General features: G+C 50.0%; 1 protein-coding gene across 3 annotated transcripts in view; it reads left to right on the top strand.

Annotated features, from left to right (window-relative positions):
• The window catches only part of EXOC3L2 (exocyst complex component 3 like 2), a 547,377-nt gene that overhangs the window by 391,820 nt on the left and 133,296 nt on the right, over positions 1-22,261 (top strand). The gene's annotated exons all lie outside the window — the stretch shown is intronic.

Genomic DNA, 22,261 nt, shown 5'->3' with positions numbered 1-22,261 from the left:
TATTATTGTACTGCACCCTTCACATCATAAATATTATGGCATGGAAGGTGGAGCAGGAGTGAGTTCACATGCATGATTTTGATGTTCAATGGCTAGAGGGCAGGGCCAGGAAACACAGAACCCGGGTAGTGCAGCAATAAAGGATGGGAGGGAGCATTCCCATTTGTTTTCATGTAGGCTAAGGCCATAGCGACAAGAATGTAAGAAAATAATTGCTTGTTGTCTTAAATACCATATCAAGAATGGGATGTGTCAATCACCAGATGCTTTTATGTGCCCTATCGATTAGGCGAGCTGTAGCTGTGGATGTGATTTGTATATGATGTTGGGTTTTCCAACTTGGCTGAAAGATGCCCATTCACCTGAATCAGTTACATTACCAGGCTTCTGGATTCAGACATTAAATAAAAGTTGGTTCCAATGGTGAGACGCGATCCTTTGATGAGCGGACATTGTCAGATTCAGATGCATTATGTATCCACTGAAATGGCAGCTATAGCTGAGAAGACTGCTCAAAGTACTGGTTGAGGTGGCTTTCAGTTCATTATAGGGGGTTCTGTCAGAGATTGTGTGGGGAGACTGTGCTGCCAGAACTGCAGAAGTCCCCATAGGATCTGTATGGCAGGAGGTTGCTTCTTTTTTCTGGAGGAATCACTTTTATCCTGATTGACGAGAGGGCTGTAAAATAACCTTTGTGCAGGCTCCCTCCTTGCAGCTATCTTCATAATCTTTAAACCTAGCTTGGGTGAGCGCTTGCGCATTCCTTGCACTAGCACATCAAAGAGTGGCAAAACACTGAGTGGATAAGATCATGCAGTGATAGTGCAGACAGGTAAGAATGGCTATATTTACTTAGAGATATCACAATAGCTGAGCTTTCACTGATCTTTGTCTGTATCTATCCTCGATGTCAAGTGGACCTACAGAGTGAACCAAGTAGAATATATGAGAAGACACATTATGTTCTCTTCCAGTTAATTGACTATAAAACTCCACCTCAGGGTTCTGCGCGTTGAGCTGTAGGCCAGGTCTTGTTCTTAGATACACATATGGCGCTAAATGGAGCCAGAAACAGCCGAAAATCACTCCATTCTAACTGCTGTAGAGTAAAGACTACAGCCCAGTGCAGCGCCCCGATCTTGATGTCCCAGCATGGTTTAGCTTTAGTTAAACTGAGGCTGCTGCGCCAAATGCCGTTCTCTCCCTCCCAGCCTCTGATGACTGAAGCGCTATAATCTCTTTTGGCACTGCGTTATCTGCCGTGTGCCGAAACCCGAACAATCACACATAAACACAAGGGTTTCCTTTCAGAGGAAGACACGGAGGCCTTCACGCTGCCTCCAGGGACAAGCGGAATGACCATTATGTTCAATGCGTAGGGAAGTGCTTGAGTGGCCCCAGAGCCAGTAGGAAACGTGACAGTGCGGGGCCTTCAATAGAGCTGCAAAAATAGACCTCTAGGAATACCTGCGCATCTCCAGAGCACAGAACCAACGCTTCAGAGAATCTGCAAGGCGGATGGGCCGGCCTCTGCTCTTTATACAGCGTTATTTTTAGAAATAGCGTTTCTATTCTAAAGTACGATATGGGGATTGCGTGGGTTTTCCTGGAGAAGGTTTGGAGAGGTTTCCGGAAGATTGCAGTTCCAAGGGTGGACCGTAAAGGGACACAGTCTAGTGTAGTAAAACTGCCTTCGCGCTAAGCAGAAATATTGCACATGTCTGCTAACAGATAGCGTAATATCACATATTCCCAGTGCTTGAAATGGAAAAATAGAAGTGCAGGTACTCTGTAGCAGAGTACCTGCTTGTTTCTGAGAAGTGAAGGTACTCTCCAATTAAAAGTATTGCATTTCTCTTGAGAAGTGCCAAAATAAAAAAGTGCCGGTACTCCGTACCGTACAGTACCGACCCATTAAAAGCACTGCATATTCCTCTTTGCTGACTGAGCTGGGTAGCAGCTCTTCTGTATCTTTAAACGGTCCCCTTCTTCTCGTACTGGTGGAGGATTTGAGGATGTTAGCGCAGAACCTCTAAGCACTAGCTAATCTGCTTAGGTGACTTTTTCTTGATATTAGGGGATTGAATTGGCAAGGAGAATATATCTTGAGTGGGAGAAGCTTTTATTTACAAATAAAGCTGGCGGCTGTAGGCCTCTAAGACATTGGTCTTCCAGCATCTTTTATACTCACCCCCCTGAGCAGGGCCCTCCTCAAACTTTTGAAGACAGAGTGTGGAGCCAGTGTCCAAAAATTACTAAATCATCATCACATTGGGAATTCCAGTGGGCCAAAAGTCATAATTAGGTCCACTAAGCCACATTTAGACTTCCTTTGAAAATCATTATCCCGACCTTTTTCTACAAAGTCATATCCTGAACACTCTGTACATTTCTATGCAAACCTGGGGTAGATTTACGAACTTGTCCTGTAGTGCAGCCCAGCAAGTCACCTTGCTGCGCTGCACTTCGTGACATTGAAAGGGCAGGAATGCACCATACTTAAGTCAATACGGCACATTCCTGCCTTTTCCTGTGCGCTGGCGCCCTTTTGGGTCAGCAAAGCACCAATGCATTTAGTAGTCTCTTTTTCCTTCAACACCTTGAGGGTAATCAAGAAAACCTTCCAATGTATTCCTCTTAGCACCAAGAACATAGTAATCACATCACTTGTATTAGCAAACATTGATTACTGTAATGGTCTGTACTTGAGTCTACAAGGTCAATACAGCAATAAACTGCAGACTTTGCAAAATGCAGCTGCCAGATTACTCCTAGGTTTTCCAAAATTTCAATCACTCACTAAAGAAATCAAAGGCTTCACAGGCTGACTATCAGAAGCTGCATCAAATTTAAGGAGGTGTGCCTAACCTACAAGGCCTTGCATGGTACTAGTCCTGGCTACTTGAAAGAAGCACTTGCAGAAATCTGAGATCCAGAGGAGCGGAGAAAGGTTTGCCTTCTATATTTAATAAAATGAACTGGGGAGGAAGTAGTTTTGTTACAGGAACTATTAAGCATTGGAATCTCCTTCCCTCTTCTATCAGCTTGCCTTCAGAAAGCTCCTAAAATCTTGGCTTTTTAATAATTACATCTTATTGATAGTTCTTCCAGTTGTGCTCAACTGTGCTAGCACCAAGACACCCCAGGGTAGACAGGCGCTTTATACATTTTTTAATAAAACATAACATGCAGGCACCCTTGCACCATGGTGCAAGAGTGCCTCTTTTGCATGTAGGATTTTTTTTTGTGCCGGAAGGGTCACCTTCCTGCACTAAACATTTTTGAAAGGTATATTCCTCTATGTGTGCTGTAAAATGGCCATGCAAAGTGGCCTTGCGTGGCTTCATAAACCTCACTTAAGGTTTGCGTTAAGCATGTAACACATTGCGTGGTGCAAACACAACTCAAACTGGGTCATAAATATGACACTCAATCTACAAAACTCTCATTTAGACAAAGCCCTGTATCAGCTTTCAAAGCACCACACAGATATCGACTTCCTAAGCACCAGCCAGACGCCACCTGCAAATCCCTTCCCAGGCCATATTCTACAAAGCACATTCATTCACCACTCTACCACACACAGTTTAGTGCCCATCTTCAAAATTCAGATCCACATCTCCCTGAAAAGCTCAAAATAAATCTCTCCACTGAGGTGTCTTCTTTGGAGTCATAACCAGCTCCTATCTTCACACTATCAGAGATTGACTAGATGAACAACTTTAATTTCAAGGGGAAAATACAAGCACTTCCCAACAGTAGTGCAATACTTCTAACAGGAGCGTACTAAGACTGCTAAGTAGCAAACAGTTACTCTGGAATAGTGCATATCTCCACTTCTATATTTCTAATTCAATCACTGCTAGTACTGAAAGCTATTCGTTAAATTTCGACCCAGCAGCCCCCCCCCTCCTCCCAAAAGTCGTATCCAATCCATTCCCTTCTCTTCAAGGCTACCCAGAGCCCCAGTGAGAACAACTCACATCCTGGGCTGCCACCTGGATATGTTTTTTTTACCATTATGAACAGTATTTTAAAGTCCTGGACAGTAAAAAAAATAGCAACATTGTTCTTGGAAAACGAGGCAGTATCTGTGAGGCCTGCACAAATAACTTGACACATTTGTCCTTCACTGGGACCAAACACGCTAGGGCAGCGCCTGACTCTCAGAGGGTAGCGTTGCAGAGCAGTCTGAGGCTTACTCAAGGGAGGTTGTGTGGGCTAGTAATCGCCATTTGCAGGTGCGCAAAAATAACACTCAATAATTGATTGTCCAGTCTGTACTTTGCTTTATAAAAGTAAGAGTACATTTATTAAACACACACATCACTCAATACTATACACCAATTTACAAATATACATAAGCTGTTGGAATTACTTTGTGACATTGCATAACATCTCCACCCCTCCTGCAGGGGGGTGGGGTCTAGTACCACCACTCCCATGTACGCACATCATCTTGCACCCAATGCAATTAGTTGAACCTATCCTGGAGCGAGGGGCCCTGCGCACTGGCACCTTCCCAGTGGCGACCCTTCCCCCATTACCTCAACAAGCATTAAACAGGCTACACCTGCCTTGGTGACACATGACCCTTACTGAGCATCTCCTACTGACCATACAGTATGCACCTCTTCATCTTAAGGGCTAGCAGTCTGGGGTCTTCACCTAAGCGCAGCAGCAAGAATACACGTTTACGCACACTTTAGAAAGACAGTACTCAGAACATTTGGATATCGTTAGAATGCATTGCAATTACAGCCCCTAAAGGCATCACAGATAAAATCACAGGTTTAAGTATCTACAGTCAGACACCCTAGCAGGAATGTCTAGCCACTTAACTCCATTTTCCTTATGACATCACCTTGCACCAGCACTTCAATTTAACCCGGTGAAATTCAGTCCCTCTACAAGAAATAACCATTAATAATCGCAGTTCAGTGCAATTACACCTCTTCACCTCCAGGGGATGCCCTTCTAGACATCCCCACCTCAGCCATTCACTCCTTGATGCAGTTATCCACAACACCCTCAGCTGAAGAACAAAAGTTCCAGCCCAGAAGGTGTTAACTGCCAGACGAGCCCTGGAGGGGTTGCTTCCTTGAAATCCCCAAGACACTTGGGGTGGGACTTTTGCTCGTGCTCGGGGAGACTGCGCTTCTCCTGGAGTTCCCCCAGCACCTTTGCACCTGTGTATTGGTGACCCCGTTCTTCTGGGGCCACCACGAGCCAAGAAAATGCTGTATTGCCCTTGCAGGCCGGTCCTGGCCTGCAAGGCATTATGGGTTGTGCCGCATATTAGATGAGCGGCTCTCCCGCTGCTCCGGGGAGAGCCGCGCTGGCGCTTCGCTGCTTCCTGGGCCCTCGGTGGGGGGTCCGGTCCCACCCGGACCCCCAGGTAAGTCCTTCGGCTCGGGGAGCCCACCCCCGGCCGATCTGAGGATTTTCTGGGGCCCGGTCCCACCCGGGACCCGGACACCTCCGTTGCGTCTTCTTGGGGGCCCCGGTCCCACCTGGGACCCCCGCGGCCTTCCATGCTGGAGGGCAGTCCAAGGAGCCCACCCCTGGCTGCCCCCGCCGGCTCCCCGCTCGGTCCGCACCCTTGTGTGCGACCGCGGGAGCCGGCCCTTCAGTTCTCGTCTGCCCGGGCCGGCGGGCAGACACGGAGACCAGCGCGGCTCCCGCTGGCCTCGGGGGAGTGCAGCGGCACTCCCCCCTTCCTTCCTCCTGACATCGGGGCCCGGGGAGGGGGTCCCGGGCCCCTGGACTCGTTCGGGGGGCGCGCGACGGCGCTCCCCCTCATTCTGGAACCTCGGGGCCCGGAGATGGGGTTCCGGGCCCCGCCTTCCACCTTCATCGCGGGGGGACGCGACGGCGCTCCCCGGCTTCGCTTCGGGGCCCGGGGATGGGGTCCCGGGCCCCTTGGACCCATGTTTGCGGGGGGGGGGTGCACAACGACGCCTCCCCAGCCTCCGGTTCAGCGGGGGCCAGGGTGGGCTCCTGGCACCCCGCGGGGGCATATTCACGGGGTGCGTGACAGCGCACCCCGGCTTTACTTCTTTTGGGGGCAGCCCCCGGGACCTGACCCACCCCGGGGGCATCTCTGAGACCGGCGGCGGAGCCCCACGCGCTTGTCGTCGGTCTTTTTAGGGGTCAAAGGTCGCCTACCTTCCGGGGGCCATATCTCAGCCCCTGGGGGTCCGATCTGCCCCATTTTCGCGTCTTCTCGCTCCTGGTGGCGCCCTCTAGCCACTGGGAGCACTCTCCTTCGTCCTCTCGGTCTCCAAGAGGGTGAATTTTGCAGGGAGCGGTTTTCACGTGCTCCCTGCGCCTCTCTTCTCCCTGCGTAGAGGCCTCCTCTTCTGCGCCACGATCCTGGGCTCTTCCTCTGGCCTGTTAGGGGCCTGGGGGGCAGTCAGGGGTTTCCTCCTTCCAACTGCCCATTGCACCAGGCTCCAGCACCTTTCGCCTCCGCAGACCACACCCCAGAGAGAGCTTCTCTTCTTGTGCAAGTACTTTTTAAAAGTTGAGTAGGGGGCTGGCAGGAAGTCTCTGGGTGTCCTATCACACAGCGACACATCACTTCCCTGCCCCCTCCCTCCTTCTTGTCCAGCCTCTGGGTTGTTCAAAATGGAGTCGCCCAGTGTCTCTGGCCACATGGCCTCTGAAACCCCACTCCTTCCCCCCTTCACTGCCTTCTCTCCTGGGTGCAAACTGGTGCCTGGCACCCAGCGACAGCAGTTGATGGATTGGCTTTAGCTCCACCTATCTTTTCTCCTGGGAGGGAAGATCTTGCTCTGGGAAGAAAGGTCATTAATCTAACCTGCCATGGCCAGACCCCAGCCGGGGACTCAGAGAAATATGACATTTCTGGACAACCCAAAAGCAGTACAAATATGACTTTGGACTTTGCAGAATACTCATTTTCACATCGGCTACACTGGACATTTGTGCGTGTCTGGAATCTGTAGGCTTTGTGGAAGTCATTTTAGCCATGGTTCCCACATCCCCATAGGGAAATAATGAAGTAAAAACACAGTAAAATACACTGACTTTCCCTGGCATGTCCCTTCCCAGGGTAAAAAGCCTATTCCATGTCACCGCCCAATTCTGCATAAGCTGGCCACGCCATTCCCTCTGTAGCTGCTCCTGGACTGCGCACACTAGGAATCTCCCCTGTGCAGCTCCTACACGTGTGCACACGCATGTACACCTGTGTCTGCATGTAACCAGCACGGTGTCCCATACTCCAGCTGCTGCGCAGCGGCCTGGTCAAGCCAGGGGGACACCAGTAAAATCTCCATGCAGTCTGCTTCATTATGAGTTCACTGTGGGTGAGTCCCAGATTAGGAGGCTCCCCCACAGTGAAACCTCAACAATTAGGTGCTCAAAAAGCGAAAAAATCCGGTCGGCCCATAGTGTCAGAACCACCTTCTAACACACGCTGCGCCCAGCTGATACCTACAGGGAAGAAGTAGCCACTCTTACATGGGTACACTTCCCGTAGTCAGCGATAACTAGTTATAAGGGGTTATGACAGACCCCCCTTACTCACCAGTTATCCGCTCAGACCACCTGCTTCTCCCCTCCATGAAATCTCCACCCATGACAAGGATCCCAGACTACCCTAAGAACCTTCCCGGCTCTAGGTTAGATACCTCCAGGTCACTCATGGTCTACATGGACTCAGCCTAACTAGGCCCACCTTTGCCCATGGGCATGCAACACTATGCCTACCCGTTCTCTGGACAAGGGTACAGTGCCTCAGCACTGATGCGGTCTCCCGGGATAGGTCTACCACCATCCCCGGGTCGCTAGCTGGTCTCCCTTCCAGAGTTTGTTCCAACCAGTACCCTCTCTCCATTTTGGTCCTTGCACCCTAAAGATGCAACCTCTCTGGACCCTCACCCCCAGCCTGCAGCTGAGGTCATTTTGCTGCCACCACCCTTTCGGGATGACTGTCCTCCCTAAAGAAAGCACAGCCACTCATGCTTTTCCCACACAGAAAAGCTCCTCTGACCACTAGTCTAACTCCAAAAATAGGACCTCAGACCGGTCTCACTACCACACTAGCAGTGCTAGGGAGGAACACTGAGGGTGCCTTGTCAGACCCCCTACAGCTCATTCCCCCCATCAGTAGCTCCACACGGAAACTACCCCGGGAACCTAGACCCCCTTCTTGTTCTCCGCTGCGAGAACAGGGCCTATGCACCCTTCCCTCCGAGAGGCGCGCTCTCCTCCCGGAGTACCCTTAGACAGCCTGTGGGCCCCGAGTTAGCTAGACCCAGGCCCACTTCTCATGGCTCTCCCCGGTCTCCCGGCAGCGCCTTGGGAGACCGTCCAGGGACCTACATGGTCCCTGGATGGCCTGCACCACCCCTTCTGAAGAGCAGGGTCCCTTCACTTAAGATAGGCCCACCTGCCTTCAGGGTAGTACTACCACCCTCAGCCAGGGTGGTACTACCATGCAGAAGTCCACCTCCTGCCTCGAGCTAGGGGAACATCCCCATGCCCCTGGCCCTTGGGTCCAAGTCCCACAGGACCTACCTGACTGGTTACCGGCTAGGTATCGCCCAAGCCACCACTTCAGGTTCCCTCCACCAGCTCCAGGTCCTGGGGTTCAAGTCCCACAGGAACTACCGGACTGGTCACCGTCCACCACTAACCCTTCAACTGAAAACTAGGGAGCACATCCCCCCCACTCAGATCTTCACTGGGTCAGTTACCTAGCCCACCTAGGGGCTACCACTACACACCATCACTCAAGAACTACCCTCCTTTGGGGCCACCCACTACCAGGGGCCACCCCTGGGTTGCTCACCTCCCCACCAGTTAACCTGGGGGACCTGCCGGACACTGAACTCTACCACACCCTCCTCTGTGATGTAGGTATCAGTTGCTGTCCTTATCTCTTGAGGAGACACCCTCCTCATGCAGATGTAGTGCGTGTAGTGTTAGGGTTCAAAGATGTACAATATGGTTTAGAACATTTGTTTGTAATCATTTGCTGGAAAGCAGAATCCCGCTAGCACATGATAATCAACATAGCGCGGTCATATCAATACAGTTTACATTTAACTATAATATCTTCACATGACACATATGGGCGCGGGGCTCTCCTTTACCACCCTTTTAGTTCACATAACCAAACTTTGAACCCTTCTCAGAGCCTTGCGCTCTTCCATTTGCTCATTACTGCATAGGTAATGTGTGGCTAAACTGGACTTATCAAATGCTATAATTGCACCCCAGAATGGGATACTATGTTTCCCGCCGCTAGACACCAATGTTGGAAAACGAGGCAGTATCTGTGAGGCCTGCACAAATAACATGACACATTTGTCCTTCACTGGGAACCAAACACCCTAGGGCAGCGCCTGACTCTCAGAGGGTAGCGTTGCAGAGCAGTCTGAGGCTTACTCAAGGGAGGTGGTGTGGGCTAGTAATCGCCATTTGCAGGTGCGCAAAAATACCACTCAATAATTGATTGTCCAGTCTGTACTTTGCTTTATAAAAGTAAGAGTACATTTATTAAACACACACATCACTCAATACTATACACCAATTTACAAATATACATAAGCTGTTGGAATTACTTTTTGACATTGCATAACATCTCCACCCCTCCCGCAGGGGGGTGGGGTCTAGTACCACCACTCCCATGTACGCACATCATCTTGCCCCCAATGCAATTAGTTGAACCTATCCTGGAGCGAGGGCCCTGCGCACTGGCACCATCCCAGTGGCGACCCTTCCCCCATTCCCTCAACAAGCATTAAACAGGCTACACCTGCCTTGGTGACACATGACCCTGACTGAGCATCTCCTACTGACCATACAGTATGCACCTCTTCATCTTAAGGGCTAGCAGCCTGGGGTCTTCACCTAAGCGCAGCAGCAAGAATACACGTTTACGCACACTTTAGAATGACAGTACTCAGCACATTTGGATATCGTTAGAATGCATTGCAATTACAGCCCCTAAAGGCATCACAGATAAAATCACAGGTTTAAGTATCTACAGTCAGACACCCTAGCAGGAATGTCTAGCCACTTAACTCCATTTTCCTTATGACATCACCTTGCACCAGCACTTCAATTTAACCCGGTGAAATTCAGTCCCTCTACAAGAAATAACCATTAATAATCGCAGGTCAGTGCAATTACACCTCTTCACCTGAGGGGAATGCCCTTCTAGACATCCCCACCTCAGCCCTTCACTCCTTGATGCAGTTATTAACAACACCCTCAGCTGAAGAACAAAAGTTCCAGCCCAGAAGGTGTTAACTGCCAGACGAGCCCTGGAGGGGTTGCTTCCTTGAAATCCCCAAGACACTTGGGGTGGGACTTTTGCTCGTGCTGGGGGGAGACTGCGCTTCTCCTGGAGCTCCCCAGCACCTTTGCACCTGTGTATTGGTGACCCCGTTCTTCTGGGGCCACCACGAGCCAAGAAAATGCTGTATTGCCCTTGCAGGCCGGTCCTGGCCTGCAAGGCATTATGGGTTGTGCCGCATATTAGATGAGCGGCTCTCCCGCTGCTCCGGGGAGAGCCGCGCTGGCGCTTCGCTGCTTCCTGGGCCCTCGGTGGGGGGTCCGGTCCCACCCGGACCTCCAGGTAAGTCCTTCGGCTCGGGGAGCCCACCCCCGGCCGATCTGAGGATTTTCTGGGGCCCGATCCCACCCGGGCCCCGGACACCTCCGTTCCGTCTTCTTGGGGGCCCCGGTCCCACCTGGGACCCCCGCGGCCTTCCATGCTGGAGGGCAGTCCAAGGAGCCCACCCCTGGCTGCCCCCGCCGGCTCCCTGCTCGGTCCGCACCCTTGTGTGCGACCGCGGGAGCCGGCCCTTCAGTTCTCGTCTGCCCGCGCCGGCGGGCAGACACGGAGACCAGCGCGGCTCCCGCTGGCCTCGGGGGAGTGCAGCGGCACCCCCCCTCCTTCCTCCTGACATCGGGGCCCGGGGATGGGGTCCCGGGCCCCTGGACTCGTTTGGGGGGGGCGTGACGGCGCTCCCCCTCATCCTGGAACATCGGGGCCCGGAGATGGGGTCCCGGGCCCCGCCTTCCGCCTTCATCGCGGGGGGACGCGATGGCGCTCCCCGGCTTCGCTTCGGGGCCCGGGGATGGGGTCCCAGGCCCCTTGGACCCATGTTTGCGGGGGGGGGGGCACAACGACGCCCCCCCAGCCTCCGGTTCAGCGGGTGCCAGGGTGGGCTCCTGGCACCCCGCGGGGGCATATTCACGGGGCAGCCCCCGGGACCTGACCCACCCCGGGGGCATCTCTGAGACCGGCGGCGGAGCCCCACGCGCTTGTCGTCGGTCTTCTTAGGGGTCAAAGGTCGCCTACCTTCCGGGGGCCATATCTCAGCCCCTGGGGGTCCGATCTGCCCCCTTTTCGCGTCTTCTCGCTCCTGGTGGCGCCCTCTAGCCACTGGGAGCACTCTCCTTCGTCGTCTGGGTCTCCAAGAGGGTACATTTTGCAGGGAGCGATTTTCACGTGCTCCCTGCGCCTCTCTTCTCCCTGCGCAGAGGCCTCCTCTTCTGCGCCACGATCCTGGGCTCTTCCTCTGGCGCTGTTAGGGGCCTGGGGGGCAGTCAGGGGTTTCCTCCTTCCAACTGCCCATTGCACCTTTCGCCTCCGCAGACCACACCCCAGAGAGAGCTTCTCTTCTTGTGCAAGTACTTTTTAAAAGTTGAGTAGGGGGCTGGCAGGAAGTCTCTGGGTGTCCTATCACACAGCGACACATCACTTCCCTGCCCCCTCCCTCCTTCTTGTCCAGCCTCTGGGTTGTTCAAAATGGAGTCGTCCGGTGTCTCTGGCCACATGGCCTCTGAAACCCCACTCCTTCCCCCCTTCACTGCCTTCTCTCCTGGGTGCAAACTGGTGCCTGGCACCCAGCGACAGCAGTTGATGGATTGGCTTTAGCTCCACCTATCTTTTCTCCTTGGAGGGAAGATCTTGCTCTGGGAAGAAAGGTCATTAATCTAACCTGCCATGGCCAGACCCCAGCCAGGGACTCAGAGAAATATGACATTTCTGGACAACCCAAAAGCAGTACAAATATGACTTTGGACTTTGCAGAATACTCATTTTCACATCGGCTACACTGGACATTTGTGCGTGTCTGGAATCTGTAGGCTTTGTGGAAGTCATTTTAGCCATGGTTCCCACATCCCCATAGGGAAATAATGAAGTAAAAACACAGTAAAACACACTGACTTTCCCTGGCATGTCCCTTCCCAGGGTATAAAGCCTATTCCATGTCACCGCCCAATTCTGCATAAGCTGGCCACGCCATTCACTCTGTAGCTGCTCCTGGACTGCGCACACTAGGAATCTCCCCTGTGCAGCTCCTACACGTGTGCACAAACATGTACACCTGTGTCTGCATGTAACCAGCACGGTGTCCCATACTCCAGCTGCTGCGCAGCGGCCTGGTCAAGCCAGGGGGACACCAGTAAAATCTCCATGCAGTCTGCTTCATTATGAGTTCACTATGGGTGAGTCCCAGATTAGGAGGCTCCCCCACAGTGAAACCTCAACAATTAGGTGCTCAAAAAGCAAAAAATCCGGGCGGCCCACAGTGTCAGAACCACCTTCTAACAATTGTCAAAAGTGGGTATAGTTTTCCCATTATCAGCACACATTTTAATCAGTAAATTTAAGAAGAAAGTACTTTAAAATGTGTCCTCGAGGTAACTGGTCTCCAGAATTTATGCCACCACGTTAGTGGCATCCCCAATATCTGCTGAAGGGCACGCGCTGCCTAGGAGCGAGGATTTAGGCACTGACCTTTCTCAGGAGGACTGGCTGTACTGCTGTAAGCAGACCAAACGTCTGCCTCCCAACTACCGCTTGCGTCTCATACATTTTAAATATTTGCATAGACTGTACTGCTCCCCGTCCAGCTGCACAGAATGGGCCTTTTTCCTAGGGATAGATGTCTCCGATGCTCGGCCCCAGCGGCTGAATTTTCTCATCTTGCTTGGCTGTACCCCAAGGTGTCTGCATATTGGCGCAACATGTGCACCAACATCTCTGAGATTACCTCTACGTCTATCTCGCCAGACCAATTGATTTGTCTCTTAGGCTTTATGAAACATTGCCCTGATGCTTCCCATCGGCTCACCGCTATGCTGCTTGTACTCTCGCGTCGCAGAGTCGCCATGCACTGGGGCTGTAGACCCGCCCCCATGGTTTGCGCTTGGCTAGAGAATGCTGCTCGTTGTCAGATGCTTCTGTCGGAATTCTGGGATTGATGCTGGCAAGGGGCCGGCTATCGGATATTTGGGGTTCTCTTGTCTCCTACCTCCTCCGCCGGAATGCTTCTTGCTCTGCGACCTCTCCTCCTCTCCCTGCCAGCTCATCGTCTATGGCGGCTGCCGGTGCTCGTCCGTAGAGAACTGTACCCTCCTTCTGCTCCCTGTTGACTCTTTGCGACTCCTTCTGTCGGCGCCATGTCTGAATTGGGCACTCTTCCATGTCCCGCTCTGCCTCATCTCATGACACTCCCTCCCATATTTCGTGGTGTGCCATTAATGTATAAATGCCTTTATGATGTATGTAACAGATGAGTTCTCTTGTTTCTTCCCCTTGTTATTTGCCAAAACCATGATTGCTTCCTCTTTAATTTGATATGCAAATATTTCAATAAAGGTCTTTGAAGAAAAAAAAAAGTGTCCTAGAGGTCCCTCAATGATACCTGACAGATTAAGTATGGAAGAAAAGTCATGGTGAAAATAAATACAGGTGATTTGATATATAATTATTTTGAAGTATCATTTCCAGACATTACAGAATCCTAAAATGTGATCTTAATACGGCGGGTATTTTACCAAGGCACATCGCATTTACCCACCTTGCCTTTCCTTTTAAATTTCAACTGTGGACGGCGTGCATGTACTGTCTCGAAGAGACACGCTGTATCTACTTTGTGGGCTTGCAGCTCGCCCATAGGCTTCCCGTTTGCTGACATCATTATTACTCCATTTTGCATTCTGCCCGTTTGTCAAGGGCATGCATATTTCATGCCTGTTCCAGTGTTGAGCTCTCCCCAAGCACACTGGCCAAATACTGCTAAACATGATCAGCAGACATTATGAAGCATTTTTTCAGGACTGCTTTTTTATTTTTGAAAATGGCTGACCGGTCCGCCACATGTTAGGAGTACTGTTTTTTTTATTTAGCGAAGAGCGTCTATTTTATTTATAAAAATCCTGTGATGCTGCAGGTACACCACCATTTTGAGGGTCTTGCCCCTGAAATATCGACCTGTTGCTCCAGTCACAATATATATGCTGATGCAGGCCCTCTGTTTAGTGCTCGTTTCAGGGGCAGTATTGAATTTCTACAACTACAATACCTCGGCAGTATTCCTGATTTAATAGCTCATTTAGATCCTTTGGGAAGAAAAGTCCCATTAGACATTTACTACTGTGGCCACAAGTGATGCATTTAAAGTCAAGTTCCGGACGCATGATTAAAAGGGTCAGATCAGGAACTTACAGAGAATAAAAACTGTAGTGAGTATGCTAGAAATACCATTCTTGTAACTGCCTTCCTAAACTGGCATGAAAAACAAAGGAATAAGTGCTCAGTCAGTGATGGCGGGGTCTAAATGAGCGCTTATATTAGCGGAATGTGCTTTAATCAAATTTAGCACATTACTGAGGCACTTTAGGGCCCGCCTCAGCGCTCAATGTGGGAGCTTTGACAGCTCAGCGTGTATGAGGAGCAGTCACGGCTGCAGCCTAGAAGCAGCAGTGGGGTGGGTGGGGGCGAAGGGTGGAGGGGATCGGGTAAGAAAAAAAATCACTTAACTCTGAGCCGGCCGGCTGGCCGGCCGCCGCTGACTTTCCTGTGTCCCGTCCCGTCCTCTTCCTGGCTTCTTGTGAGAAACAGACGCAGTAGGGCTCCCTCTCTCCCCACAACCAATCACAACGCTGCAATGTATTGATATGATTGCTATGTGCGCAGTGACACAGCACTCAACCAGGTGCTGAAGGGGTGGCATGTTCTCCATGCAGGCTGTAATGCAGCCTGAATGGAGAACAGGGAAAGTGTGCATGACTATTTCGGGCAGCCCGAGAGGGCTGACCAAACAGTCAATGCGCACTTAGGAGTGTTCTACCACTCCTCTCCTGCTCTGCAGCCCCCCCCACGCAAGCTGCGCACCAGGAGGACCAAACAAAATTATAACATTCCTCATTATCATTTTATTTTCTCCTTCCTTTTGCTGCTTCCTGGCAGTTGGGCGACGCTCCTCCACTTTAGCGGAGGAGCCGCCGCTGAGAGTCCTACTGTTTGATGCATTCTTTAACAACCTCTTGCACACTCACTTGCCACCTCTCAAAAATACCTCATGGACCTCGGAGCTGAATCCCTGCAGTATGTACGTAGTGAAGATTTGTGTGCTTTTCATATCAAGGGGACGATGAACTGGCCCTCTTCTCTCACACATTGCTAAAACTCTGGTAATCCAGAGAATCATGGCAGCTAGTGAGAGCATGCATCACTGAGGGTTTATCTTTTGTGTCAGTCTGTGTCGGTCTGTGGCACTGAGTTTCATTAAGTGTTTGACAATTCTTTGTGCGTTATTGTGTGCGTTTGTCAGTTCTAGTGTAATTGTTGGTTTCAGTACGTTTGTGTGGGCGAATCTTTTTGTCCTTGAGAATGTAAAAGAAGTGCTTGTCGGGAAGTATTTTTCAACTAGAGAGTGTGAGTATCAGGCAGTGTTTGTCAATGTGCGTGTGTCAGAGAGTGTTTTTCTTGGTACGTCAGTACATGTGTATGTTCTTTTATGAGCCTGGGAGTGTTGTGTAAACATTGTTAGTGTCTGGTCAGTCAGCATTTTTGTTAGTTATTTTGTGATTGTAAGGAGTGTTTCAGTGAATAAGAGCGTGGGTGCCAATGATTGTTTTCATCACTGAGTATGTTATATGTGATTGTTTATGTATGTGTGTGCTTGTTGTTGTGTTGGGACCTTGGTTAACAAGTGTCTCGACACGTGAACAGAGATCAGGCCTTTCGGTAACATCCAGCGCTCGCGCCGGCCACAATAATTACAGCACACAGTGTGGGTTTTTAATCGTGCTTGTGTGTGTCGGCTCTGATGCCAAGTGCACACCCATCACTCTTTATTCAACACACCCGCGTAACACGGGAAAAACCAAAAATAGGGACGTACTCGGGGGAGGTTGCTGATTACCCCCATGACAACTCATCACAATGGCTAAGACCCAACATCTGATATTGCGATGAGTGATACAATATTCCTCCCCAAAAATGAATTTTAACAAACATAACAAAACTTTACTTGAGAAGAAAGTACCACATCATCATAAGATATGTCCCTGTCAGACTGCTTATCAAAACTTCAGCCATCTCAGGTGCAGTTCTAGCAATGATAGTCCCGTAGTCTACTGGCTGGCTCAGGGTTCCTTCTCAGGTTATATTGAGTGCAGTTGGCCCGGCACTGACAGACATCTTCCGTGATCCCAGTAGTCCCAGACAAACCTCGACTGATATCAGGAGACTGTGAAGATGAGTCTACACCCCCCAGCTCTTTGTGCTTCCACATCAGCTTCTGACCAGCCCTTCCAGCCTCGATCAGAGGATTCTCTATCCTGGGGACTCAGATGTGCTTCAGGAGATCCATGCTAGTTCTTTAAGGCACATTACTGGTGACCAGCTCCGAGCCTCTGTTGACAGTAACTTGCGTACCCTGAATTTGGGACGTAAAACTTCCACTCTGCACCATTTGCTGTCTTGTTCATTCAATGTTATCCTCCTGCGATCAACAGCGTGATCATTTATTCCCTCTGGAACCCATTGTGGGTGATGAGGAATGGAGTCACTCACAACTCTCCCCATTGATAAATGCCCTGGAGCACGACCAGATCGGCACTCAGTTCATGCCTCACATGGTACAGGCTTTCAATCACTTTCCGGGCCTCAGGAGTGAATGATACCCCTTGACTTCTCAGAACATGCCATTTGTTGGTTTTCACGGCCTCCAACGCTTTCTGTAGACAGTCATCCTGGATAGTTGCTTGGCACAATTCTCCTAGAGATATGGGCATCAGACATGACTGATCTTCTACGTAACAAACATATTCCTCAGTTTCTTCTGCATCCTCCATCTTGCTAAACGTAGCTTCTCTGGGATGACGAGACAGATAGTTTGATGGGTTGCTTGATCCTGGGTGGTACTCAATTTTGCAAATGTATTCCTGCAACTGCAGCATCCTTTTCTCGATGCGCGGGGGAGGCTTTGATGCAGTTCCTGTGAACAATGGGATAAGCGGCTTGTGGTCAGTGGCAACCAGGAACGGTTTTCCATAAACATATAGGTGAAAATGCCGGCACCCCCAATGCACGGCCATTGCCTCCTTTTCTATTTGTGAATATCTTTGCTCTGTAGCAGTCAATGACCTACTCGCAAAGGCCACCGGAGCCCACTCATCTTCTTCCCTTGGCCGTTGTAGGAGGACAGCCCCATATCCTTTTGGGCCGGCATCAACAGCAACTTGAGTTTGCTGTTGGGGATCAAAGTATCTCACCATGGTGGTGCTCGACAGTGCGTCCTTGGTAGCCTGGAAGGCCATCTCCTGTTCCGGACCTCACATCCCGGGACAGACGCTTTGGTCAGATCCCTCAGTGGTGTGGTCAATGAGGATAAGTCCTTGATGAACCTACCACTAGTTCACCATCCCTGGGAAGCTGTGCATTTCCGTCACATCGGTGGGAGCTGAGGCTTTTATCGATGTGTTTACCTTTTCAGGGTCCGGAGCCACTCCTTCTGCTGAAAATATGTACCCAAAGCACTGTAGCCTTTGTTCAAGGAATTCACATTTGTCTCTATGTAATGTCAGTCCTGAGTCTTGTATACGTTGTAGCACGTTCCTCAGCCGACTGTTGTGTTCCTGTATGGACTTTGCTTGGACAAGAATGTCTTTACTGACATAAACTACTCCTGGGAGATCTGCAAGAAGTTCTTTGATGGTATTTTGGAATACCTCCGCTGCACTCGATATCCCAAAGCTCAATCTCTTATATCGTTGCAGGCTGACATGCGTGGAAAATGTTGTGATGTATCGAGACTGTTCGTCGAGAACGAGTTGATTATACCCAGCCTGAAGGTCAAGCTATGAGAACCAGCTGGCTCCACTTAGTTCCCCTATCAGGTCGTCAATGGTTGGAGTTTGATATATTTCATGCTTGATCACAGCATTGAGAATTCTCATGTCCACACAGATTCTTACTTCCCCCGACTGTTTGGGCTTTCGCGCAACCACAATTGGGGATACCAAGGGGGTAGGGCCTTCCACTTTTTCAATGATCCCTGCTTCTTCGAGATTGCTCAGTTTCTTTTCTACCAGGGGCCTCAGGTGAAATGCGACTCGCCTGTGTCGAAGGGCCACTGGTTGCACCGAGGGATCCATGTGTAGATGTATCTGTTTCTCATATAAGCACCCAATGCCCTCAGACTCTTTCAGGAATTCCTCCAGGATTTGACTCACTCCTTCTTGGTGTAATATTATTATTATTACCATTTATAGAGCGCACGGCTACCTCCGACGGGGGTGTCCTGGTGCTAATAACAGCAACAACAGCAGGTTTTAGGCCATGTGTTGGGTTCAGGTAAGGTTAAACATCCATGTTTTCAATGTTTCCTAAATAGTCTTTCTGTCTTGGCCTTCCTGATGTGTACTGGCATGGTATTCCATTTGGCAGCTGTTTTTAATGAAAACGAGCATCTGCCAATTCTGGATTTTTTGAATTGTGGGGTTACCAGCAGTTCCTGAAGGTTGGATCTTAGGACCCTAGTCTGGAAGTATTTCTGTATTCTCTTTTTCAGATATTTTAGGTCTTTCTCCCTCAAAACCCTGTATGCTAGGGTCAGAGCTTTGAATTCTATTCTGTTCCTTACTGGTAGCCAGTGCAAGCTACGTAAATGAGGGGAGATATGATGACGGAGTGGCACATCCCTGATCAGCCTTGCAGCCAAGTTTTGGATGATCTGCAGTTTTCTGATCAGATATGCGGGGAGGCCTAAATACAAACTGTTGGCATAATCCAGTTGTGATGTGATGTGCATGCACCACCATTTTCCTGCAGTCCATAGGGAGATAGTGAAGAAACGTTCGTAGGGTTTTAAGTTTCCAGAAGCACTGGGAGGAGACATGCCTGACCTGAGCTTTACCTGTATTCTAAAGGCAAACATGATGATGCCCAGAGCTTCTGCTGACTTACACCCCAGCAACATTCCATGTCCTTCCTCCATCACATACACTAGTATCTCCACCTCTTGTGTGTCATAGGCGATGGTGGTCCTGAACTTCCCTTGGAAGGGAAGGGGTTTGGTTTGACCATACGCAAAAAACTTTTATCTTGGCAGGTATTAGTGGTGGGGGAGGTGTCTTCTCTTGGTAGGCCTCACGTGACAGGATATTTATGGTAGCTCCGGTGTCCATGAGGGCAGTCGACGGGCGCCCTCCTACCAGGACTTGGCAGTGTGGCAGGCGATTCTGTGCCGTAGATGCTGACCCTACAGTAAACACAGAGTGTACTCTGTGTTCTTCTCGGTCGCCATCATTCTTGTTACTGTTTTGTTCCTGAGACCCTGGAATCATGTTTACTTGGGGGTCTCACAGCCCGTCCTTTGCTAAATCGGCATACTTTCATGAAATGATTCATCTTTCCACAGTCCGTGCACCTCTTTCCTTTTGCTGGGCACTCTGACGGCCTATGTGACGGTCCTCCACAGTATCCGCATGATCGTACTCTGGGGCCTCTTGTCTGAGATGGTGACACCGTGGTCGTCAAGGCAACTACATTCACAAGCTCAGTTTTGATGGAAGTTTGGAGAGCAGCCTCCATGTGTGCTGCCCTTGCTTTGGAGAGCTCCTTTGTTTTTCCCAGGGTAAGTATGTCTGCCAGTGAATTCCCCAACTCCTCCAGGATTCGCTCCCTCAATTTTGCTGAGGCACACCCCTGAATGACTTAGCCTCGTATCTCCTCTGTCTCATCTCGAACCCCACAGGTACTTGCTAGTTCTTTTAAACGTGCATGGAATACATCTAATGACTCTTGAGGCTGTTGTCTCGCTTGTCTGAACACTAAGCGTTCATAGTCTTGAGTCGTCATGGGCTCGAAGTGGGCGTTAAGGGCTGTAATGAGCGTGAGGTGAGTCTTTGGCGCTGCCTCTGCCACTGACTTCGCTATTTTGTAAACCTCTTTCCCACCAAGACGGAGGATCATGGCACGCTCCTGGTCATCTTTAACCTTTGTGGTCTCCAAGAAGAGGAGCACACGCTCCACCCATTCCTTCCACCTCAGGGCTTGAGCAGATGGGGTCCCTTCTACCACAAATGACTCTATGGCAGGTATGTGAGACATTTCCTGTGTGCTGATGTCGGCGGTATAGCACCCTGGGCCATACTTGCTGTGTCCGAGCTGCGATGCTGTGGTGTAGGTGTCTTTTGCGTTGAGTTGCTGCTACTCACTGTTCAACTGTTGGCAGTTCCTCCACTGGAACAGACACCTCCAGCCTAATTTGCAGCCTGGATACAATGGTGGCGTACTCATTCCGTTCAGTCTGTGCTGTGTGCAGTACCCACCTTTTCACGGACAGTCAGTGGGAGTGGCATTTCAAGCACGAGCACCACGCACATGTGAGAAGGGGCGCGGCCGCCGCCTACAGCCACGTGGTCACCTCACCACCCTCATTGTCCAATGTTGTGACGGGACCCTGGTTGTTAAGCGTCCCAACGCGTGAACAGAGATCAAGTCTTTCGGTAATATGCAGCGTGCGCTCCGGCCGCAATAAATACAGCACACAGTGTGGGTGTTTGATCGTGCTCACTTGTGCCGGCTCTGACGACGTGCGCACACGCACCACTATTTATTGGTATACAACGGTAACCACGCATTTTTTACAACGCGGTACCGTTACCACGCTACTTTTACCACGCAAGTCGTTACCACGACTTGCGCTGGGGGGCGCTCCAGGATAGTAAATAGTTTAATTTACTATCCAACTCCTTTCCCTAGAGTCCACGGGGACTGGAGTTGGAATAGTAAATGAAAAAATTTACTATCCAGCGCCCCTCCACGCAAGTCGTTGTAACGACTTGCGTGGTAAAAGTAGCGTTGTAACGGTACGCGTTGTAAAAGTACGCGTGGTACCGTCATATATCCCTATTTATTCAACATGGCCGCGTAACGTGGGCAAAATGAAAAACAGGGACGTACTGAGGGGAGGTCTCCGATTATCCCCCTGACTACTCATTGTGATGGGTAAGACCCAACCTCAGATATCGCGATGAGCGATACAACACTTGTGGTATTATACTAAAATCAGGTGTTTTTTTCGATTTTTGGGATAAAGAAACCTCTGAGTCCTTTGGAATGTTCCATAGGTGCACGAATAATCCTGCATCCTTACTGTTTCCCCAAGGTTTCTCTGTGCCCATTACAATGATCATTCTTTATTCAGCATTTTTTCAGTTTCAACTCTCTACTGCCTCCTCTCTGTGACTTCCCATTGTGCTGGATTCCAAAATATCTCACATCGGCTGTATTCCCCGCGTGTTTGTCCCTGAAATGTTTAGCAATTATTTTTGTTTATCAGACCAGCAGTACGCGCATTTGTGGACAAGCCCTAAGGTGCATGCAATACCCCTAACACTGTCCGTATATTCTCCTTACTATACAGTTAATTATTACATGAACACACTTCAGCCGGGCAACGTGTTTCCTTGATTTTTCAATCTATAAAAGGAAGCGGGCTACCTTAAAGCATACAAATGAGCATGCCTTAATTATGCAAAGATTTTGCTTATACCATTGCAATCCAGGCCACCATATGCACAATTGCCAACAGTGATGACCTTAATGCATCAGGTAGGGTTGCCATCAGTAATGAAACAACCATTGGCACAGCTAATAGGTCTTGGCAATCTAAGAGCTATAGACGTTGGCAATGTTAATGCACGTATGTGAATCAATATAAACGGCCACTGCCTTACACAAATGCATTTACATTGCCAACACCTATAGCTCTCGGATTACTGAGACCTAATGACTTTGTCAATGCGTGTTCCAATGGGTATTGCACACATCGAGAACAGGCAAACTACAATAGAAGCCCAACAGCCCATAAAAAATAAGCGAAAAAACACACTATGACAATAATATGGTACACAAAATCCATGAGGAAACCAGCCTGTTTATTTGTTGTGGAACTAGCACGACACGGGG

The sequence above is a fragment of the Lissotriton helveticus genome, chromosome 9 (assembly GCF_964261635.1).
Source record: "Lissotriton helveticus chromosome 9, aLisHel1.1, whole genome shotgun sequence".
NCBI lineage: Eukaryota > Metazoa > Chordata > Amphibia > Caudata > Salamandridae > Lissotriton > Lissotriton helveticus.
The sequence above is the reverse complement of the archived record's forward strand: the minus strand, read 5'-3'. Positions and strand labels throughout refer to the sequence as shown.